This window comes from Macaca thibetana, chromosome 11, assembly GCF_024542745.1.
Source record: "Macaca thibetana thibetana isolate TM-01 chromosome 11, ASM2454274v1, whole genome shotgun sequence".
Classification (NCBI taxonomy): domain Eukaryota; kingdom Metazoa; phylum Chordata; class Mammalia; order Primates; family Cercopithecidae; genus Macaca; species Macaca thibetana.
In genome coordinates this window covers 43,669,142-43,694,232 of record NC_065588.1, presented here as the reverse complement: position 1 = coordinate 43,694,232, position 25,091 = coordinate 43,669,142, and the positions used below count along the sequence as shown (strand labels likewise).

At 40.6% G+C, this 25,091-nt stretch overlaps 1 protein-coding gene across 3 annotated transcripts in view; it reads right to left on the bottom strand.

Annotated features, from left to right (window-relative positions):
* The window catches only part of SLC48A1 (solute carrier family 48 member 1), a 1,155,028-nt gene that overhangs the window by 368,924 nt on the left and 761,013 nt on the right, over positions 1–25,091 (bottom strand). Inside the window, exon 1 of one of the 3 annotated variants that reach the window (XM_050746964.1) lies at positions 23,227–23,230. The exons of the other annotated variants lie outside the window; for them this stretch is intronic. The gene's annotated coding sequence lies outside the window, so the exon portion shown is untranslated. Of the gene's footprint in view, positions 1–23,226; positions 23,231–25,091 lie in introns of those variants that run through there. 3 annotated transcript variants of the gene reach the window in all.

Here is a 25,091-nt window from a genome sequence, read left to right as displayed (position 1 = left end):
TTCTTTTTTTGTTGTGTCCTTGCTTGGTTTTGGTATTAGGGTAAGGCTGACCTCATAAAATGGGTTAGGGAGAATTCTCTCATCCTCAGTTTTTGATAGTTTGGGAATTAGTGTTAGTTCCTTTGGAACTTTGGTAAAATCTGGCAGGTTCTGGACTTTTTTTCTTGTTGAGAGACTTTATTACTGATTCAATTTAATTATTCATTATTGGTCTGTTTACATTTTCCATTTCTTTCTGATTCAATCTAAGTAGGTTATATGTATTTAGGAACTTATCTATTTTCTCAAGGTTTTCCAGTTTCTCACTATATAGTTGTTCATAATAGTATCTGATGATCTTTTGTATTTCTGCAGTATCAGTTATAATGTCTCCTTTTTAATTTCTAATTTTGCTTATTTGCATTTTCTCTCTTTACTTGATCAGTCTAGGTAGTGTTTTATCAGTTTTATTTATCTTTTCAAAAAACCAACTTTTGATTTAGTTGATTTTTTGTAATTTGTTTTTTACTCTCAATTCAGTTTAGTTCTGCCCTACTCTTTATTATTTATTTTCTTCTACTAATCGGCTTGGCTTGTTCTTGCTTTTTAATTCCTTGAGCTGTGTTATTAGATTGTGTATTTGAAGTCTTTCTACTTTTTTAATGTGGATGTTTATTTTTATTTTATTTTATTTTTTGAGATGGAGTCTCGCTCTGTCGCCCAGGCTGGAGTGCAGTGGCGCGATCTCGGCTCACTGCAAGCTCCGCCTCCCGGGTTCACGCCATTCTCCTGCCTCAGCCTCCTGAGTAGCTGGGACTACAGGCGCCCGCCACCGCGCCCGGCTAAGTTTTTGTATTTTTAGTAGAGACGGGGTTTCACCGTGGTCTCGATCTCCTGACCTTGTGATCCGCCCGCCTCGGCCTCCCAAAGTGCTGGGATTACAGGCGTGAGCCACCGCGCCCGGCAATGTGGATGTTTATTGCTACAAACTTCCCTCTTAGCACTGCTTTTGTTGTATCACATAGGTTTTGGTATGTTGTGTTTCAATTATTTTTTTTCAAGAGATGTTTCCATTTCCTCCTTAATTTCTTCCTTGACCCAGTGGTCATTCAAGAGTATTCTGTTTAATGTATTTATACAGTTTCCAAAGTTCCTCTTGTTATTGATTTCTACTTTTATTCCATTGTAGTCTAAGAAGATGCTTGATACGATTTTGATTTTTACAAATTTAATGAGATTTACTTTGTGTCCTAATATATTGCTTATCCTGGAGAATGTTCTTTATGCTGATGAGAAGAATGTGTATTCTGTAACTGTTAGATGAAATTATCTGTAAATGTCTATTATGTCCATTTGATCTAAAGTTTGGATTAAATCCAATATATCTTAGCTAATTTTCTGTAGAGATGATTGGTTTAATGCTGAGAGTAGGATGTTGAAGTCCTTAACCATTATTGTATTGGAGTCTATATCTTTCTTTAGATCTAACAATATTTGCTTTGTGTATCTAGTTGCTCTGTGGTTGGGTTCATATATATGTTTAAAATTGTTAATTACTTTTGCTGAATTGACCCTTTTATCATTATATAATGATCTTCTATGTCTCTTTCTACTGTTCTTTGACTTAAAGTTTGTTTTATGTAAGTATTGCTACTCCTCCACTTTTTTGGTTTTCATTTTTTTCTTAATCCATTTAGCCCACCTCTATCTTTTAAATGGGAACATTATACTCAAGGTTATTATTGATATGTGTGCACTTATTCCTGTCACCTTATTTATTGATTTCTGGGGTTTTTGCATATTCTTTGTTTTTTTCTTTCTCCCATTGTGTATTATGGCTTTGTGATTTTCTATAGTATACTATTTGAGTCCTTTGTCTTCCTTATTTGTGTGTTTGCTCTACTGATGGGTTTAATACTTTTGTGTGTTTTCATGATGGTGGATATCATCCTTTCACTTCCAGGTATAGGACTCCCTTAAGCATTTCTTGTAGAGCTGGTCTAGTGGTGATGAATTTTTCCAGCTTTTGATTGTCTAGGAAAGACTTTATTTTTCCTTCATCCATGAAGAATAACTTTTCTGGGTATAGTATCTTTGACTGATTTTTTTTTTTGTTTCAGCACTTTGAATATAATATCCCACTCTCTCTTGGACTATAAGGCTTCTTGCTAAGAAATCTGCTGTTAGGCTGGGCACAGTGGCTCACGCCTGTAATCCCAGCACTTTGGGAGGCCAAGGTGTGCAGAGCACCTGAGGTCAGGAGTTTGAGATTAGGCCGGCCAACATGGTGAATCCCCATCTCCACTAAAAATACAAAAATTAGCCGGGCAAGGTGGCATGCACCTGTAGTCCCAGCTACTCGGGAGACTGAGGCAGGAGAATTGCTTGAAGCTGGGAGGTGGAGGTTGCAGTGAGCTGAGATTGTGCCATTGCACTCCAGCCTGGAGGACAAGAGTGAAACTGCATTTCAAAAAAATAATAATAATAAAAATTTTTTAAAATAAATCTTCTGTCATTCTGATCAGAGCTGCCTTATAATTGACTAGATGCTTCTCTCTTACTGTTTTTAGAATTTTTTTTAGCCTTTGACTTTTGACAGTTTGACAATAATGTGCTGTGGAGAAGACTTTATTGAATGTAACTAGTTGGGAACATATGAACTTCCTGTATCTGGATATCGATATCTCTTGCTAGACTTTAGAAGTTTTCAGCTATTATTTTATTAAATAGATGTTCTATCCCTTTCATTTTATCTTGCCTTCTGGGACACTAAAAATTCAAATACGTGCTTGCTTTATGGTGTCCCATATGGCACATAGGCTTTGTTCATTCTTTTTCATTTTTTTTTTTTTTTTTAATTTTTGTCTGACTGGGTTATTTCAAAGGCCTTATCTTCAACTTCTCAAATTCTTTCTTCTGGTTGATGTAGTCCATTGTTGTAGACTTTAAATGTATTTTTTATTTCATTTATTGAATTCTTCAGTTCTAGTATTTCTGTTTGGTTCTTTTCTATGACGTCCCTTTGGTAAATTTCTCATTCACTTCCTGAATTTTTTTTCTGATTTCTTCGTATTGTTTATCTGTATTCTCTTATATCCCACTGAATTCTTTCATGTCAATATTTTGAATTTTTTTCAAGGATTTTATGAAATTTCATAAATTTCATTGGAATCTGTTGCTGGAGATTTATTGTGTTCCTTTGCAGGTGTCATATTTTCTTGCTTTTTCATGTTTCTTGTTTCCTTACATTGGTATCTGAGCATCTGGTGTAACAACCTATTCTTCCTATTATGCATTTGTTTTCCTAGGGGAGGATTTTTCCTGAAGATATAACCATGGTGTTGGTTGGGGAGGGCACCTTGGCTTTGATTTTGGGTGTGTGAAGTAGTATAGTCCCTATATAATTTCTTCAGCTATAAACAGCAGCCGTGGAGTCTGTGGTTCCATCAGTGGCTTAGGGTGTAGTTGTTAATGGAGGCTATGGTAAAGTTTTATTGGAGACAGGCATTCCAGGTAGGCCAGTTCTTGGGCCCCAGTAGTGGCAGTGGTGGACCAATCATGCCTGTCCTTGGACCTCAGGGTGGTGTATGCTGACATCAATGTGAGTGGGGCCAAGCAACCTTATTCTTGGGCATCTAGGTTGCTTGAGTGCCAGGGATGGCAGTGGTGGGCGAAGCATGTGGGTTGGTTTTCAGGTCCCTAGGCAGTGGGCATGGGCGATATCACTAGCGGTGGTGGGATGACCCTTTGGCACTCAAATGATCTGTGCTGGTGTTGGTGGTAACTACAACTGGCTAGGTAGGCCATTCCCCCATTCCGCAAGTAGTGCATGCAGTTGGGTGCCGGCTATGGTGGTAATGACAGGTTGGTTGGGTGTGACATCAGGATCCTAGAAGGAGTGCTCAGATACCAGTAGTGGTGGTTGGGGCTGGGTGATCCCCAGACCCCTGAACAGCATGCTTGGACACTAGCAGGGGTGGAGCCAGACTGGGTGTGCCTGCCCTCAGCCCACATTGATGCATGCAGATGCTGGCTGTGGTAGACAGAGGCAGGGTCATCCCCAGCCCCTGGTGGAATGCTCAGGTGGGAGTGACAGCATCTATGCTTGGGGAGGGCAATGTTGCTTTCTGTTGCAATAGCCACAGGCAGGCAGCTAGGGTGCACACACTTGGGCTTCAGGTGGCAGTTGCAGGTGGAATATCTTTTAAATGTAGGGCTGCCCTGCTACGGGGGCAGCAGAGTTGCTGCCAGTGGTTTGTACTTCAGCTCCAGTGGCAGCAGCCAGCAGTGGTGATGACTGTGGACAGGGAATGTCAATGGGGCTCCAGGGATGTGGAGATGCAGGGCCTGTTGAGTCCCAGGGCAGGATGTAGTGTGTTGGGGATTGGGTGTTCAAAATGACATTGTGCTATAGTTGCTTAGGACCAGTGTGAGCCGCCAGTCTGGAGCAGTGCCATTGTATTGTCTCTGCAACTCCCTATTTTATTCTCGGTGCCCAAGGGAGTTGAGAGGCACTGCTTTATGTAGCATTCCAAATCCTTTGTTGTCATTTCAACAATATTCACAGTATCTTCACTGCATGTACTGAATGTGCACTTCAGTACATTCCATGTCAAGAAACCACTTTCTTTGCTCATTCATGAGAAACAGTCCCTCATCTGTTCAAGATTTTCGGTGAGACTGCAGCAAATCAGTCACATATTTAGGTTCCACTTCTAATTCTATATATCTTGCTATTTCTACCACATAGCGAGTGTGGAACCCAGGGTGAAGTCCCTCTCGAAGTAATGCCATCACATGGTCTCTGCAACTTTCTATTTTATTCTCAGGGTAGATGAAGGTCAAGAGACTCTTCCATGGCTAGGATTTCAGGGCTCTGTGGTGGAAATGTGCACCACTGGGGATCTCCCATTTACTCTTTCCCCTGTTGGGAAGGCTCTCTGGACTCCCAACTGATCCTGGCTGAGCAGGCCGCCTCACTTTCCTCTCCCTCCTTGCTTTAGGTGTTTCCTGCCACTTCTCTGTTGAATTCCAGTGTTCTGTCTTAGAAGATCTATTACAAGTGTGATTGTCTACTTGCTATTTCAGTGCTGTTTTGTGGAGGAGGCAAGTACCAGATGCCTCTAGTCAGCCATTTTTAAGCCTCTCTGAAATTTCTTAAAATAAAGACAATGAGGTTTGCCTCATCAATTGACTCTTCACAAAAGATTTCTCTGTAGCATGTGATGCTGTTTGATAGCATTTTAATCACAGTAGAACTTCTTTTGAAATTAGAGTCAATCTTCTCAAACCCTGCCACTGCTTTATCAACTAAGTTTATGTAATATTCTAAATCCTTTATTGTCGTTTCACAACGTTTATAGCATCTTCACCAGGAGTAGATTCCATATCAAGAAACCACTTTTTTTGCCCATCCATAAGAAGCAACTCCTCATCCATTCAAGTTTTTTGATGAGATTGCAACAATTCAGTCACATATTCAGGCTTCTAATTCTAGTTCTCTTGCTATTTCCACAACATTAGCAATTATTTCTTACACTGAAGTCTTTAACATCTCAAAATAATCCTTAAGGATTATTTCATCTTATAACATCTTATAACATCTCAAAATAATCCTCCTGTTAAGGTTGCTATTTTGACCTCCTCCCATGAGTCATGAGCGTCCTTAATGGCATTTAGAATGATGAATGCTTTCCAGAAGGTTTTCAATGTATTTTGCCCAGCACTATCTATGGCAACTATAGTCTTACAAAATTTACTTCTCAAGTAATAAGACTAAAAAGTTGAAATTACTCCTTGGTCTATGGGTTGCAGAATGAATGCTGTGTTAGCAGGCATGAAAACAGCATTCACCTCCTTGTACATCCTTGCTCTAAATTAGGCTATGGCTTAGGGAAATGTTGCGGCTGGTTTGATTTTCTGTCTAGCCCACTAAAACTTTCTCCATATTAGCAATGAGGCTTTTTACACTTTCTTATTATTTGTGTGTTCACTGGCATAGAACTTTTAATTGCCTTCAAAAACTTTTCCTTTACATTCTCAACTTGGCCAACTAATTGGTACACGAGTCTAGCTTTTAGCCTATCTTGGCTTTCTACCTGCCTTCTTCTCTAAGCTTAATTTTTCCTAGCTTTTGATTTAATGTGAGAGACATGCAGCTCTTCCTGTCACTTGAACACTTAGAGGCCAATGTGGGGTTATTAGTTGACCTAATTTCAATATAATTGTGTCTCAAAAAATAAGGAGGCCTGAGGGGAGAGAGAGAGAGAGAGAGACAGCAAATAGCTGGTCAGTGGAGCTGTGAGGACATATGCAACATTTATCAATTAAGTTTGCTGTCTTATATGGGTGCTGTTTACAGTATCCCAAAAGCAATTACAATAGTAATATCAAAGATCGCTAATCATCATAACAGATATAAAAATAATTTAAAAGTTTAAAATATTGTGAGAACTACTAAAATGTGACACAGACATAATTTTTCCACCTGCTATTGGAAAAATGGTACCAGTAGACTCGCTCGACTTAGAGCTGCTATCGACCTTCAATTTGTAAAGAGCACAGTGTCTGTGACTCACAAGAAAGCAAAGCACAATAATATGAGGTATGCCTGATTTTTGCTGTTCTTTTTCTATTTTCTTGAAGTGAGAGCTTAGATTATTAATTCAAGACTTTCACCTCTGGGTATGGAGCTGTAAGATTTTTCCTCAGCACTGCTTTAGCTGCATACCACAAATTTTAATATGTTGTATCTTCATTTTTGTTTAGTTCATTTTTGTTTAGTTCACTATATTTCTCAAATTTTCTTGAGACTAGCATGAGCTATTTATATTTGGTTTCCATGTGTTTGGAGATTTTCATGTTATCCTTTTGTTACTGATTTCTAGCTTGAAATCCATGTGGTCAAAAAAACATACTCTGTATCATTTTAATCCTTTTAAAGTTGTTGAGGTTTATTTTATCATTCAGTATATGGCTTCCTTATATGAATGTGTATGCATGTATACATATAATATATGTATACATATAATATATATAAATATGTATACATATTTATCTCCTCTGTGTATTCTTCTTCTTTTTCTTTTTTTTTTTTTTGAGAGAATCTTACTCTGTCACCAAGGCTGCAGTGCAGTGACACAATCTCGCCTCACTACAACCTCTGACTCTCAGGTCCAAGCAATTCTCCTGCCTTGACCTCCCAAGTAGCTGGGATTACAGGCATGCACCACCACACCTGGCTAATTTTTGTATTTTTAGAAGAGATAGGGTTTTGCCATGTTGGCCAGGCTGGTCTTGAACTCATTATCTCAGGTGATCCACCTGCCTCGTCCTCCCAAAGAGCTGGGATTACAGGAGTGAGCCACTGCACCTGGCCTGTGTATTCTTCTGTTGTTGGTTGGAGTGTTCTATAAATGTCAATTCATTCCTGTTATTTGATGGTGTTGCTAGTTTCTTCTATATCCTTGCTGATTTTCTGGCTAGTTGTTCTATCAATTGTTTAAAGAGGTTATTGATGTCTCCAACTATAATTGCAGATATATCTATTTTTCCTTTCAGTTTTAACAGTTTTTGCTTTATGTATTTTGAAGCTCTGGTTTGCTGTGTGGAGAATGATTTAGAGCAGCAGGTGTGGATATAATAATAGCAGATAGAAAGTGACTGACAAGGTTGAAATGAAAATGCTGGTGGCCTGGATGATGGGAGTCAGCTGTCTCTCTACATTCCAGGTCCCCCAATTGAGATGTTGCGCCTCACTTTTGATATTCTCCCACTTTGTGCCTTCTTCTTTGGTGTTTGTTCTCAAGAGTTTTTGTCACCCCCACCAACACACACACACACACACACACACACACCTGTCCTTTTTTCATTTTGAGGTGTGGACCATTATTAGCTATCTACAAATGTCCACAAAATGTCAAAATATTAGCTTCTATGATTTACCTCTCCTAGGGGTATTTGCATTAAAATGCAAATAAATTCATATTATTTAATAATATTATAAAAGGACTTTTTTCAATAAGCAAAAAAAGTGTTTTTAGGCAATATGAAAGGTCAATACAGAAGATTATTTTGATATAATATAGAGAACTAAATGTTCTACCATTTCTAAGGGAGTCCCAGTTGAGAGAAATGCCTGTGAGGTTACTTTTCGCAAGGCTGGTGGTGGTGGGGTGGGAAGACCTCTTCCATTCCCCGTTTCCTCTTTTTGTTCTCTTCTCTTCTACTTCTGATTCTTTTTACTTCTTCTTTGCACATCTCCATCCTTTCTGTTACTCTCTGCCCTGGGGGCAATGGAAAAATTGCCAAATGTCTGCCTTGAAGTTGTTTCATGAAGAAAGATCATGGTACTCCACAGAACACTATATAATGTCACACCCATTCTGTTATGAATTTCTATTTTTCTGCTTAACATGGTTTCATGCCTGTCAAGCTTCTCATCTCTGCATGGCTTCTCTGCTTGGTAGAGCCCAGACCGAATTCTCATTCACAGCCACTTTATAACCTCCATCCAACCTTTCTTAGTGTGAGCACCTGACTGGAGAAACTAAGCTGGCTTCTTCAGTTGACCACACTACCATAGACCAAGAAGTTCTTGCAGTAGTGCAGGCTAGGCATGTTGTCAGCTCTGATGAGGGTCTAGCAGCAGAGATGGGAAAAGGCAGAGAGATTAAAGATGGATTAAGGAGCTAAGATCATCAAGACTTGGTGATGTGCTTGTCATCTTTGAGGGTCCAGCTTAAATATCTCATATCCATGTAGTTTTTCCTCTATGCATTTCTTACAAAACATGTTTCTCATTTGTGCTCTCATAGTTCATAGTGCATACTCCAATGTGTCACTTTCTGTTTATATATCTAAATCTTCCACTGAGTCACGATCTGAAGGGAGAGATAATGTCTCACGTCTCTTAGTATTACTAACATCCAGTGCCCAACTTAGTGAAGGGAGAAAGGTGCGAAAAAAAGGAAGAAAAGTCTTCATTAAAATATACATATGAATCTTGAACTAGATGTTGACCTCAAAACAAACCTCACAAATGCCTGGCATTGTAGGCATACCAGAGACCCTTAGGTCCATCCTAGCTACTTGTTGTGTCCTTGACTGTGTGACATCACTGTAATCAGTATCTCAAATGACAGGGGACAGCTGCCTTATAATTGGGTAACTGTTTCCCAGTTGACCAGGGAAACATAAAAATGAACACCCCTACCGACTACCATTCCTCAGGCAGAAATTGAGGAGGACAAAGCGCCTTGGGTCCTTTTATGCCATAAACTTGAAACTTTGTCAAGATCTCTGTGTAAAGAGATCTGCCTTTAAGAGTCGTGTGAGTTGGCACTGAGCCTGTTTTCCTTCTCTCAGGTCCCTAAAGAGCATAATTTGAAAACACAGAATGAAGGAAATAAACCAATACAACCCCATGTAATCACGTGGCACACTCACTCCGTTGTAAGAGAGGTACTTTGCAAGTTGTGGGCATATTCTCTTTTTTTTTTTTTTTTTTTTTTTTTTTTTTTTTTTGAGACGGAGTCTCGCTCTGTGACCCAGGCTGGAGTGCAGTGGCGCAATCTCAGCTCACTGCAAGCTCCGCCTCCCGGGTTCACGCCATTCTCCTGCCTCAGCCTCCTGAGTAGCTGGGACTACAGTCGTCCGCCACTATGCCCGGCTAATTTTTGTATTTTTAGTAGAGATGGGGTTTCACCGTGTTAGCCAGGATGGTCTCGATCTCCTGATCTCGTGATCCGCCCACCTCGGCCTCCCAAAGTGCTGGGATTACAGGTGTGAGCCACCGCGCCCGGTTTTGTGGGCATGTTCTCTTTAGTGTCAGAAGGATGGTACATTCAGAGGAAAAGAAGCTTACTATGAACTGGGACAGTCAGAGAGGTCCTGATGGATAAGATGAGATTCAAGAGGTACACGGTTCCATGGATAATGTAAAGACTCCATGAAATTAAATAATGAGGAATCCATAAGATATTTTGGTAAATATAATCAACAGTAAATATATTGAGCACCTACTATATGCAGGCCACTGAGACTGGCCTTACGCAGCGATAGGAAGAAATTTAAAACATGGAGGGAGGTGCTTACCCTCAGTGAGTTTTAGTCTTAGAGTATAACACCCTTGAGGCCTGAAAATGGTGAGTCCAGCTCCAAAACCCAGAGCTTCATGCCCTCTAATCCATCACTGGATAAAATACCCAAATCCTGGCAGATCACTGACACTGTCAGAACATGTCAACACTCCAGGATGTTTTGAGGAGTGGACTCTGCTCCTCAGTCTCATCAGGACTGTGAGAAACACTTTGTGAATACCTGTCATCTACTTAGGAAACAGCTGGAGATGAAGCATGGCTGTCATTGCATTTCTCTTACTGTGATCGTTCAGAATGCTCTGACAGAGCTACCAAGGAGGAGGAATGGCACAATATTATGACAAGATTAATTAGCATCTGCAAGACTGGACATGGCTCCCCAAGGGATTCTTCCCGTGCTCTGCCATGGCTGCCTCTGGTACCCTCCCCCTGTCTTGAGATGTCACCTCTGATGTGTCTGGGTCCCCAGCTGGCTTACAAGCTCTTGTGACATCAGGGGCACATTTCGTGGCATTGCATTTACAAAACTGTAAGCTGGTATATGCACTAGAGATCTGTCCTTCATTTTCTTCATTTTGTATTTAATACTGTCTTAACTCCACAAAATAGAGACCTGGAAATGTCAACAATTAAATATAGTATAAGAATTTTAAAAGTAGATTTTAAAATCACAAAGGCAAATTTAAGTTCAATATTATGGATAATGCAGTATTCTGTATTTAGTAGCAATGAGATCTTTCAGATCTTTCTTTATTTTGAAATACATTATCTTCTAAGGAGTGTAGGAAAGATAGCCTCTGTCTAAACCAGGGGCATGAAAATTACATCCTCTAGGAATTTGAAGAAACATTGCAGAGGGCATTTGACAGCCCGGAGTCTGTTGGAAAGATAAGGCTTTATATGCTTCAATAATATCCTAGAGCAAAATAACAGCTACTGTTGAGCACTGATTTATGTAACACCCCAGTGTACTGGGCACCGTTGTTTATGATACCCCAGTGAAATAGATATTATTACCATCTTCGTTCCCAAGATTATAAAGTTGAGAGCAAGAACAGTGGGGTAACTCGTCCAGTGTCAATTATCTAGTGCATGCTTAAGCTTGCATAAAGCCCAGATATATTTGACTCCCATCTGTAGTCATGGCCACTGTCCCTGTTGCTCTTGAATAAAAGATTGAGGGATCTGTCTTAACCTGTTCAGGCTGCATAACAAAATCTATAAACTGAGTGGGTGGCTTATGAACAACAGAGATTTCTTTCTCACATTTCTGAAGGCTGGCAAGTCTAAGATCAAGATAGATTTGCTGTCTAAAGAGAGCCCACTTTCTGGCTTATAAATGGCATCTTCTTGCTGTGTCCTCCCATGGTGGAGGGAGCGAGGGTCTTTCTGGGGTCTCTTTTTATTTTTTTATCTTTATTAATTTTCTTTTTTGAGACGGAGTCTTGCACTGTCACCCTGGCGGGAGTGCAATGGCATGATCTTGGCTCACTGCAACCTCTGCCTCCCGGGTTCAAGCAATTCTCCTGCCTCAGCCTCCCAAGTAGCTGGAATTACAGGTGCACACCACCACATCCGGCTAATTTTTTGTACTTTTAGTAGAGACAGTGTTTCACTATTTTGGCCATGCTGGTCTCGAACTCCTGACCTTGTGATCCGCCTGCCTTGGCCTTCCAAAGTGCTGGGATTACAGGCATGAACCACCGCGCCTGGCCTGGGGTCTCTTTTATAAGGACACTCATCCCATTAGTGCCATTAGCTCTGCCCTCATGATCTGGTTGCCTCTAAAAGGCCCCGCCTCCTAATGCCATCACATTGGTGGTTCGGTTTTCAACATACGATTTTTGTGGAGCACAAATATTCAGAACATAGCAGGATCCAATGATTAATTCATTCTGTGAATTGTTACTTGTCCTACAAATATGACACAGTGTTACCTTAGAACATTAATTAACTGTGACCTGCTCTTCCAGGCCAACAATGGTACAAAATCTACAATTTTTATTTCCAAATATTTCACCTGATACACTGAAACTTTTCCAAAGCATGAAAACATATTTTTTAATGTTCTTCAAATTAAGTTGATTTCATCTTTCTCCAGTCACCTACTCAGAAATAAAATACTCATGCTTGTTGGGGAGTACAGCCTCAGCTTTCAACTCATGAGATCCAAAGAGACAGTGGAACCATGTTGCTCTCTTTTTCTTTTTTTGTAGTGAGCCAGACACCAGCCTGTGTGTTAGAGGAGGAAGTTCTCCCCTCTGCCTATGAGCTTGTTTTACATCACTCAGGAGATTCTTTCAGACTCTAATCATATTGGCCAAGGTTCTTCCATCATTAGCATGACTATTGACAGGAGAAAGTATCAATAGACATGTTCAGATTTAGAAGGTAGAGCAGAGTGAAACAAAGTGAGTGTAATAATTTCTACAATAATCAGGATTGCGGGCTTTGAAATGGATTGGGAATATCTCTGGAGACAGTGAATTAATAACTATGTCTTCATGGTAATACATAAAAATTGTGGAAATGAAAATGCTGCATGAAGCTTTTTTTTTTTTTTTTCTCCCAGTGGACACACAACGTTGAATGATTCATTCACTGCTGGAGCAGAATGTTTTACCCTGGATCAATTGTGTGCCTTCCTGATGATACTTTAATAGAACAAGTGGGCACAGTGACAGATGATGATGGGAGGCTCAGACACAAAGTAGAACTACTGTTGCCTGGAGCCAAACAAAAATTATACCATTTAAAAACTCAGAATCCAAAGACTAATATGTTGCCCACAAAAGAACAAAAGGCAGAAAGTTTATGCTAAAATGAAGTAGGTTATAAATGTCAGTAACTCATAAAATGGGTATGTCCCACTGGGGCCAAAAGAGTTAATATAAAAAGGACAGATTGAGGTCAGGTGGCCTCATGAAAATCTCAAATGCTGTGCCGTAGAGACAAACGTGGTACTGAGGACTCATACCTGGACTTGGTCCAAGAGGCCTTTGAGAAAGTAGAGGCCTTTGTCTCTCCAGACCTGAGCCTCCTTATTTTGAAAGGGACTGTCTCTGATGTCCATGGAATTGAAAGAGAAGCTCTTCTTTATTGGAGAAGCTCCTTTCTACAAAATCACCTGCATGAAGGTAGACATTTGCAGGGAGAGTGGGACTGGCCTATATGATTAATTCTACCAAATGGCTTTAAAATTAATCTACAGAAACATAGAAAGAGGAAATGACACTGTGCCAATAGCAGGTCTTCATGATGTTCTTTCCCCCATAAGTTTCAAAGTGAAGGTAGAAACCAGGACACAGAATTTTTGTCACAGATGGAAAAAGAAAAAGGGATGCCAGTCATTTTGTTCTAATTCATATGCATTTAAACAAAAAAATCCTTCCCTCCTGGTTTCCATAGCTACTCCACCCCCTCAGTTTTCATTTGCAACTTGTCTGAGGGAGAGGTCAGGGACTAGTGGCACCAGTGCCTTCTCACCCCCACCACAGAAGAGGGTGTCAGAATCGCATGCCCTGCGTGATGCTAATCACCCCAGCCCACCGACGAGACCAAAGCAAACCCAGACAGAATTCTCTCAGCCTAAACAGTCTTCCTTTCCCCTTTCAACTCTGAAGCTCTTATAAAAAACAGATATTTCAAGGATGTCCTTTAAGCTAAATACAAACTAGAACATTGAGGTAAAACACAATTATCTGTCCTAAAGTAAAAATATAGATTTTTAATATTTCCAATAAACATATTTCAAATCACCAGTTCGAGGCACGGAAATAAGTTCATATTTCTTTTAGTGTTGAAACCATAATAAATGGAAAAAAAACCCCTCTAGATTGACAAGAAGACCAATCTTTCTCCTAGGATTTCCTTCCCCAATTGATTTCTAGGAACCTCAAGTCCATCCTGGTGGTTTTTGGTTACCACGACCAGGAACACATTCTCTGGTCCTCTCTTCATCTTCTCACATCTTCCTGACGTTGTTCCTCAAGACTGTTTTCTTTCCTATAACTATTCATTCCAAGTGTCAGTAGCCTTCCCTCTCTTAATGTTCTCAAAATACAAAGAAAGGGATCCAGGCAGGGATATTAACAACTCTTCACTGAATGTCCAGAATGTTCATTCTTGGGAACCTGAGTAGAACCTCAGGGTCTATGCCAAGTTCCTGACAAGCTCACATGATATGGGATGATCTCATCCCCTACTAGGGAGAAACCCCTGGAGCCAGGGCCCTAAACCCCTCTGCTCCCTGTAAACAGAAATGTAAAGGTGTAATGAGCGAACACATGCAAAGACCTTCACACACCTGGTACATAGTGCTTAATACGAGATAGCTGTTAGAATAAAGATTAGGAGCTAGAAAAAGGCAAACTTTGCCTTTGGTTGTCATTGCTTCTTCTTTCTTTGATTCTCTTCCTTCCTTCATCTCTCTGCACCACAATATATCTAATTTTTTAGCCACTCAGTGTCTAAAGTCCCCTAGGTACTGGCCCAGTAGCTTTCAACTTCTGCTCAGTTAAAAACATCAATCCCATGTCTCTTTTTTGTCAGGTCTTTAATATAATGTGACAGTAGTTGACACCAGTTCCCCAAAGGAATGGTTCAGAACCACATAAGAGCCTTGAAAATAGGGAATTTCTGTCTTTTTGCAAACAGAATGGTATCAATGTAAGTTTCAATTATTAAGGTGTTCAGGAAAGGTCGGAAGTCTCTCTTGGCCTTTCTGATTGTACCACTTAAGCAGGTGATTGCCTGTTTTGTTGTTTCCAAATAACTTGCCACAGGATATCCACTTGGCTGGCCCAAGGAAGAAGATTCATATTCCCCTGACTTGTAGAAATATGTGTTGAAGTTTGGAGGAAGAAAAGGGCTTGCCCTGGAGAGTTAACCACTGATCTGTGGAATAAACTTTAATTTTCTTCAAATAAAGGAAGCAGCTTTTATCTTCCACAGAAAACTCCATCTCTTAGCCTCTCACCACAGCAAATTTCCTAGGCTGAATAGAGCATTGCTAGAGTTCCATAGTAGATCCTTGGGTGAACATTTACATAGTGTAAACCTATTTCCCATACAAGGACTGTGTGGTCTATAGTGTAGGGCAGCTGGTGTGGCAGTGGGATGGTAATGGTGGTGGTGGTGGTAGTGGTGGTGGGGTGTGTGTGTGTGTGTGTGTGTGTGTGTGTGTGTATGCACCTGTCAGAGATGGAAAGCGGAGTGGAATAAATGAGTTAGTTCATTACATCTTAACGTTTATGGAGTTCTCCAATTTAGCTCTAAAAAGAAACCCCAGAGGAAACAAAAGGCAACTCTATTTTGTTGGATCTTATTACACCATTTTCAGCCAAATAGCACTTGTTTCACTTTGATTTTACAGGAAATAAACTTAGCATCACACAGAGCTTAGTGATTGTGGAGTGCTACTGTCATAGAATTAACCATCTGCTGAATATCTAGGCAAGAGTTGTTACTGTCTAGATTTGAAGATAGATCTTCCCATGGATTCAGATGATTTCAGAAAAAAAATTATAATGAGAATTAACTCCAAATGAGCCATCTGCCAGTGGTCTCTGGTCCAAACTAGAGCTGCCTCAGCCACCCTGATCGAATACCTCTGAGTAGAAAGGATCTTTGGTCAGCCACACCAACTGGATGTGTGCTCTGAGTGCTTGTTTGTGTGTCTAATCCTACATGAGTTGTGGTTTGTCAGCAGTTATATATTAATATTAATAAAAGGGAAAAGGCTAAATCATTGTTTACAGATTATCTTATTTTACAGTGAGAAAACCTAAAAGATTAATTGAAAGGTTAGAACAAAGTGGCTAGATACATTAAAATCAGCATGTAAGACTGTGATGAGGAAAATGGGGCATCACAGTTGCACATTGGCCGTGATAAAGATCTTAATGACAGGACACTGTCAGCCAATGCTCAGAGACAGCCTGGCATGTAAGCCCCCTGAGAAGCTCTCAAGATTTTGAGGAGAATCCATAAGCAGTTAGATTCTGTCCTTTGATAACCCCTCATTAGCCTTCCTAGGAGCAGACTGTTTAGACTGACTTCTTTGCTGGACATGAACCAATCAGTTTACCCAGAAAATGTGCAAACAAAATTCATTCTCCCTGGCTGCTTTCAGTTTTTCTGTCCTCTTTCTCCTATAAATTCTGGTTTTTGCCTTCTTTTCTTGACCACAGTCTACTGATTTTTCTTCCTTGTATGAGTAAATATGCATGCATATGACAAACTAAAGATAATGCTATATCAGTAATCATTTGGAAAATAATTTTAAGAAGAGATCACATTGTAAAAATGAATCCATCAAAATGGAAAATCCCCACTTGGCATTAATTTCAATAAAAGTTATTTTTTGGAAATATATATGGTTGTGTTTTTATTGCTATGTGACAACCCACCCCAAAACTTAGCAGCTTAAAGCAACCACTATTTTATTTGTTCCTGAGTCTTGGTTTGGTTGGGATTCAGCTGGGTGATTCTCCTGCTGGGGGTTGCTCCTGCTGTTGCACTCAGGTGGTAGATGGGGCCACAACATTCAAGATGGCTACATTCATGTGTCTGAAACCTTGGCGAGGACAGCTGGAAGGCTAGAACACCTCCCCCATCCTCCCTTGACAGCCTTGCTTTCTTTCTCTCCATGTCACTTTCTCAGTACAACTAACTTGGACTTTGCATGATGGGAAAGCCTTCATGTGTGAGCAATTTTCAATCCTCTGCATGCATCATGCTTGCTACTATCTCATTAGCCAATGTCAGGGTGGTCAGGGCCTATACAAGAGTGTTAATATAGAAAACAAGACGTTTTGAGGATCAACAAGGTAAAAGTCCACCACAATGGCCCTCTCTGCTCATCCATTGGTGGCATCACTGTATTCTGTAATTGCTAGTTTATTATCAGACTATAAGTGCTGTGAGTTACAATCTTATCTTAGTATCCTCAGAGCTTAACATGGTTCCTGGTCAGCATGGAAATATGCATTAGATGAATGAATGAAGGAATAAACATGTTGAGTAACCTACTTCAATAATTGCTGGGAGAGCTTGTGACATCAATTCTTACCTTGTTTTCCCTAATTCCTGCACTGCCTCCCTCCTGTGCCAGGTGTGAGATGTCAAAACATACAGAAAGAAATGCATTCACTGAGCTCTGCCTGCTTTTGTCACAACTTTGTAAGTCTCTGGGTCATATATCTCTTCACTGCTTTTAGGGAACATTTGAATCCTGCAAGATATTTGGTGTGGAGTGGTTTTGTATAGCAATTTTTTAAATAAGGCAGATTTAGAAAAGAAGCCTAACATTAACCCCAGACTTCATGGAAAAATGCGAGTAGTTAGAGAAGAAAAGCACAGAGAGGGTGTATGGTCCAGGATGAGTCTGACTGAGAGGACCAACCATGCTGGAAAGAATACAAAGAATACAATGCCATCACTAACAGAAGATAAAATGTTTCTTACAAGATGCAATTGTACTCAGAAGAAGCCTGGTGAGCCCAGGCAAGCAAACTCTCTTTAAGTATATTATTCTGTTCTTTTGAAAGGTTGCTATGATTTAGTTGAAAAGATGTGCAGGCTCAGCTTTGAGTGTTAGCTTTGAAATTTCATTATTTGTTCTTGTGATATGGGCTGGCATTTTCCTTCTCATGGGCTGTGAAATAACAGGGTTAGGCCACATCTGCAGGTCTCACTCTGTGTTCCTTGCGCCTGCAACCCAGGGAAATGTCCGGGTAGGGTGAGGGGGCTCCCTGACTTTAACCAGATCACCTCTGCTTGCATCTTTTTTTACATATATTTTCTCTTATGTTCTGCCTAAGACCTTGTTTGAACAAAGAGTTCTGGTCCTAAAACACACATTATTAAAAAAAATTCTTTCATCTCTAGAAATTCGATGGCCTTTCTCAAATCCACAGATTCCCTTGAATGTTCAATTATATAGTTTCATTTTATCTTTCTTTCTGGGAAGAGAAAAAATAGGTAAATAAACTGTGTTAGAAAAGCAATCCCTGGCTTTATATTTTGTTTTGTGTTTATTTTGACATCCATAACAATGGTTAGGTGGGTGTCCAGAATGCCACTTCCTTTGACGGTCTCGAGGATAGAAGAGAAGTTTATGAACATCCCTATCTAAGCCCTGTGATAGCTGCTTTCCAAATTATTACCGATTTTGGAAACCTTGGAGTCTGAAGACTAAATATGCTATTTTTGTTTTGTATTCTCACACAGTCTTTGTTTCCTGGACTTATTAAATAGAAGATTTTTGGTGTTAGCACGGCAGTCTTTTAAAGCTCTGTCCCATTTGCTGATTGTCAGAATTGTCTCTTGGCTGTGGTGCATGAATATGCTTTCATTCAATCATCAGCAGGCTCATGCTATGTGCCAGGCATTGTTCTAGGCACTGGGGAAACAGTTGTGAATGGAACAGACCTCCTGCGCTCGTGGATTTACAGTCTACAATCATGAGTAGGAGAGGGAGACAAAAAAAAAGGTAAATAAATCAGACACTTTCAGGTAATGGTAAGTGCTATAAAGAAGATGAGCAGCAAAGTAAAGGAAAGAGAATGAATGGTATGGTTGTAGACTCTCTGAAGAGGTGGTATTTTGGCAGAAAAAAAGTGAGAATGAATCCATCATTCAAAAAGCTGGGGCATGGAAGTGTGGGGGTGGAGAATGTTCTAGAAAAGGAGAGCAACAGGTGCAAAGCCTGGAGATGAAACAGAACTTTATATTTTGAGGAACAAAAAGAAAGCTGGGATGACTGGGGATTACTGAAGGAGAAAAAAAAATGGCAGGACATGAAATTGGAGGGAGGTCAGATCATGGAGGGCCCGGAAAGACACAGAAAGGAGTTGAATCTTATTGCAAGTACGGTGCTATTTAGAGGTCTGTTGGTTGCTGAATGAAGAATGACTCTATGCCATTGCCCATTTTATCTTCTTAATAGCACCCATCATAATCTGGAATTAACTTACCTGTTAATGTGTTTACCTGTTTATTGCCTTTCCATTCCACCCCCACACCAACAGAATGTAAATTCCTAATGTGACAGTTTTGCCTATCTTATACACCAAAGTGTCTGAAACATTGTAGGGGTTAAAAATTCATTTAGAGAAGGAATGAATGAATGTACTTGTTCATTTAGACAGCTAAGCCTGAGAGAGGCAGGTGTGGTATATGAGAGGGTGACGAAGTAGAAACTAATAAAATATTTGCTAACCTTTTTCTCGTCATACCTGGGGTCAAAGAGACTGTATGATTTTCTGCACACTCCTCACTCACCCCCATATTACATACAGGTGCAATGTGATTACAGTGAACTTGAAGTCCACCCTGGGGTGTGAGGATATATGTATATATCTGTATATCACCTCAAAGTGTGATGAAATGCGGGGAGGGAAGACATTTGAGGCTAGACAGATGTGGGTCCAAATTCCTCTTCTGGCTCTTGCCTGCCATATGATTTTGAGTAACTTATTTTAAAACCTCAACCCTGACAGCATGACTCTCTCATGTGTGTTTTCTATGAGGCAGTTACTCTGCTCTGTGCTTCTCTTCCCAATGTGAGAAGAAAATGGCCAGCCCTGGTGACCGGGAAGGGTTATATGCCAATTACAGGGATGGGGGCAGCTGTAAGATGATGCAGTTGTGTTTGGCACTAGCTAAATTGCCCAGCTCTGTCCTGCCTGCTGCACCTTGAGCCATGCACAAAAGCATCTTAGAGAGGGTGTCACAGAGCCACAGAACCTGTGGTTTCACTTCCTGAAAAAACAAAACCAGGAGTTATAACGATAGCAAATACCCTGAGTGCTCACCATATGCCAGGGATTGTTTTAACCATTACTCATATTGATCAACTCAATTATTTATCTTAAGGACCTACTTTACAGGTGAGGAAACTAGTTACATACAAGGCACATGGGTAGTGAGTGGCAGTGCCAGGAGTTGAACCTAGATAGTTTGATTCCAGAGCCTGAGCTCTTAACACTCCCTGTGGCATGATAGGTGGTTCAAAATGCTGGTAAAATGAGGAGTCTGTATCCATGGCCATGGTCTCAGTGGTGTAGTAGTGTCCCTTGCACTCCCACAGGGCCCTTCCTTGGACCAGGCTTCTAGCCAAGCATACCTATGTCCTATGGCTTAAAGTCGCATGGCCTAGTGGCTGCAGAATGGCCTCAGTCTGTGACACATTGAGTTGATATTCTTCTTCTAGGTAAGAGAAAAATCTCATGGCCTCTGGTGGCTGGTATCTGTCCCAGTTCTTCTCCCACCTCCTCTGCATGATGGCAGGGGCACTGTCTTTCTCAGAACACCTGTGCTGTCATCATACACCAGCATTTTTTCCATTGCTGTCTTATTTTATCTCCTATGTAAGCTGTATTCCCGCTGCACATACACAGTGTCTAGCATATAGTGGGTGTGCAATGCACACTAAATGAATAGGAAAAAAGGATAATTTCAGATAATGATGAAGAACCATTATAGAAATCGAACTCCTGCCTTCTGCAAGTCCAGGATCTGCGCCAAGTGAAAGAGCTGACTTACGCCATTGGCACAAACAGAGAACCATTTTAAAGTGCAATGGCAAATTTAAACATTGAAGCATGAAGAGTATTTTTGTTACTGCACCTTGCCAAATGGAACTGAAGCAGATTTTGATATAAAAATTGACAGGAAGCAAAAGTGGAATGGATAAAAATAGAAAAGAAATTACCAAGCCTTGAAAGGAAGTACACAAGATGAAAATGGAATTAAATCTACCTTGACTGGTGGAGATTATATTTTTAAAAATGAATAAATTGACAGTAAATTAACATGTAGTACATCTACAGTCTGCCTTTAAGGAATAACAAAAGATATTTTTATTATCTCAACGCAGAAATTTTGGTTGATTTTTTTTCCATTTGTTCCTGATATGAGAGGTTTAGTTTTACATAGAACTAAGTGCTATGCTTTGTCCGACTGCTTGGGTGCACACAGAGGAGCCTGTATTGTGTTTCTCTCTGGATGCAAGTATTTTCTTGGATGAATTTTCTTGATTGTGTGATTGCCTAGAGATTGGGGCATGTCTCTGTGTGTGTGTGTGTGTGTGTGTGTGTGTGTGTGTGTGTGTGTGTGGTGTGGTATTTGAGGGCATGCAAGATGAAACATTCCAGAGTTGAAATTCTTAGAAGTCCAGTATGGCAAAAGCAGAGCCCAACTCAAAAACTGAAGCCCTGAAGTCTCTTCCCTGAAGCTTTGTGTCACAGTTACATGACCTTGGGTGAATTGCCTTTTCTCTGGGTCTCAGTTTCGCTATTTATAAAGTAGAGATGATAATTTCTACTTTTCCTACTAATTAATGAGAATCCAATTCGATAATGGACTTGAAAGTACTTTGAAGACTTTTGCTATGACCCTAACGCAAGGAACTATTGTTATAATTTTTTTCTAAGCAATAAGGCTCTTGTTGTGTAACTCTAAGATTGTGAGGGGATTTCTTTGAAAAGCAGAAGAGAAGCAGTACATGATAATTCCTTAGGTTTATATAGTCGTTTGTCATTTTTAAGATGCACAATCTATATTCACTACCAGATTTGTCCAATTAATCCTGCAAGATAGGCAGCTCTTTGGGCAGATGGAGAAAGAATGAAGGAATTGTACAGGGTGTCCCAGCTCTTGCATGGAGGAGCCAGCACTAGAGCCCACACAATCCACATTGGCCCAAAAAGTCACCATGCTGGAGTTGCCTGCATTCTTCACAGGTGTGTGTGTGTAAATAACATCTTCTGATTAATAAGGACACACAAAAAATTGAAGTCTTTGTCTCAAACTTTCCTCCCCAAATCTTGCTCTTATGGACATAATATGCCTTTTGGTTGGAGCCTTAGAGGCAGTTATTAATAAATATGTGCTGTGCAGATCCCAGTGCTGGCTATTGCAGAGACACTGGTGAAGAGGGCATTGATTTGGTCTTTGGGAAACTTCTGGTCTAGAGGATAAGACAGACATGTAAACAGGGAAGGGCATCGTGTGATGAATATTATGCCTGAGGTGAGATGACTCTGGGAGGCATCCAAGAGAGACCCTGCTACTACTCTTTGTGGGCCAGAGGAGGACTCCAGGAAGAAGACGTGTCTATGGTGAGACCTGAGGATAAGCAGGAGTTAAGTGGGTCAAGGAGGAAAATGTATCAGGCAAAGGCAGTGGCAGTTTCAAAAGCCTGGAAGGGAAAAAAGCAGGATATTTGGGAGACACAGTATTTCCAAAAGGCTGAGGCACAGAGTGTCTACATACTGTGATGAAAATGTTGGAGTGATGAAAATGTTCTAACACTGGTGTGTGGTGATATGGGCACAACTCTACATTTACTTAAAAACAGCACAACTCTCCATTTGCCTAAAAAAATCATACAACGTGGCCAGGTGTGGTGGCTCACGCCTGTAATTCCAGCACTTTGGGAGGCCGAGGTGGGTGAATCACGAGGTCAGGAAATCGAGACCATCCTGGGTAACACGCTGAAACCCCGTCTCCACTAAAAATACAAAAAAAAAAAAAAAAAAAATAGCCTGGTGTGGTGGTGGGTGCCTGTAGTCCCAGCTACTCGGGAGGCTGAGGCAGGAGAATGGCATGAACCTGGGAGGCGGAGCTTGCAGTGAGCCGAGATTGTGCCACTGCACTCCAGGCTGGGCGACAGAGCGAGACTCCGTCTCAAAAAAAAAAAAATCATAAATGCGAATTAAGAAGTACTCTGGAGGTGCGTGGAGAATGAAGAGAAGAAATTCAGTGAGCAGACAAGGAGGCCACTGGTCCATGCAAAAAAGAATGATGGGTCTGGACTTGGGTGATGGCAGTGGAATGGGGAGGTGAAGGAGAGTGAGAAGTAAAGGATGGCACCAAGACCTTCCATCCATGCATATGGAACAGTCGCATATTTGAAAAACCTCAACAATTGATAGACTTTTTTAATGAAACATGATAATTGCATGAAGCTACATTTCCCTGGAGGCCGCTTTTATTTTTCTCCCATCTAAACCAGGGAGCCGAGACACATGGATGGGGTTGTGACTGCCTTTGTTTCCTCTCTTTGCCCCTTGAGGAGATTAATTTACCCCTATGTTCCTTTTTCCACCTTTCAGTTACTGTATTTCTCCTCTCCTACAGCCCCCCAGTTCTTAAGCTGTAGTAACTTAAGTCAAAGCATTATTGATTATGTTCCCACTTTAAATACAATTTGTGCTAAAAAAAAACAAAACAAAACTGAAAAGGAATGAAAACATATGTCCATGCAAAGACTTCTCCATGAATGTTCATGGAGCAGTATTACTCAGAACTAGAAACTATCCAAATGTCCATCATCAGGTGAATGGATAAATAAAATATGGTATGTTCATTCAATAAAAAGGAAAATCTCCCAACACAAATCTTCAAAACAGTATGCTAAGTGAAAGACGCCAGATGCAAAAGACCACACATTGCATGATTCTATGTACATGAAATGTCAGAAAAGGGAAGTCTATCAAGACAGAAAGTAAGTCAGTGTTGTCTGGGGTTGGAGGTGAGAATGGGACTAGACGACAAGCGGACATGAGGGGTGTACTGGGGTGATGAAATTGTTCTAACACTGGCATATGCACAGCTCTAAATTTACTAAAAATAAAGTCATGGAATGTAAATTACTTTAATAAAGCTGTGAAAGAAGGAAAGAAAGAAAAGAGAGAAGAAAGAAAAGAGAGAAAGAGAGCAGAAAGAAAAAAGAAAGAAAGAAAGAAAGAAAGAAAAAGAAAGAAAGAAAGAAAGAAAGAAAGAGAAAGAAAGGAAGGCAGGAGAAGTAAGAGGGAGAAAGGAAGGAAGGAAGGGAGGGAGGGAGGAAGGCAGGAAGGAAAAGGAGAGAAAAGAAAAGAGAGAGAGAGAAAAGAATTGTGAAGGAAAGGATGATAGTATAGACGTGCATTTGAAAGGGCCAGTTATTGCCAGGCAGTGTCAGGGAGGAGGGACTGGAGTCTACAATATGACTTTCTCACAGACTTTAAGAAGCCAGGGATCTAGGCTAGCTTCAAAGCACTTTGAGGAACAAGGTCAGTTTCTCAGGGTATGTCAAGTTCTGAGCCTGAAGCTGGAGGGCGAAGGGGACAGATGGCTTGTCCTATCATCAACAGTGGTCAGTGGATGTCCCTGAAATGGTAGGCAGTCAGGCTGGGGGTCCAACTGCCTATCACAAGGTGCCCCACTCTGGACTGGACTCAGGAGGATTGTCTAGTCCCCAGGGATGGATACTGTCAAAAACAAGGCACAGCTCTGTCCTCCGGCTTCCTTTAAAGAGAAGATCAGACTCTGAGCTGAAGAAGAGTTACCAAGACAGACACCCAGCTGTTAAGAATTGGAACCTCGGGGAGCATTGAACTCAGAGAGGTCATCAGAACAGGCTTCTAGAATCAGGGTGCCCATGAATCCTCATCAGCTCTGGGCCTAGGTGGAGGTGTGTGGCTGGGCATGGAGATGGCAGGTGGCAATGATTAGAACCAGGATGCAAAGGTTGAGTCTTATATTAGTAATCACGCTGGGCCCAGACTGAGGCTGGTGTACTTCGTGCTCTGCCTGGGTTCTGGACCAGATTAGGAGTTCTAAATGCCCACATTTCCCCCACACCCACCACGTATAATTCAAAATATAAACAACACGAAGCTCTATAATAATTGTATGAAAGACTGACAAAATTCTTATTTTTTCTCATTATGACCTCATCAGAGCCTTAAAAAATATATATCAGGAAAATTTTAACATCCCCTTAACCCACGTTCTTTATCTCCTTCCCTATTATGAGTCATCACCTTCTTACATACTATATAAGGTGTTTTAAATTTTGTTTATTGTCTGTCTGCCCTTATTAAAATCTAAGGGTATAAATTCACTGCTGTGTCTCTAGCAACTAGAACCATGCCTGAAAAAGTAGTTCTCCAGATGAATCAAGCATAAATTCTTTCCCTCCTTTATTTCTCTGCTCTGTAGATACTCGAAGTGTCACTAGGC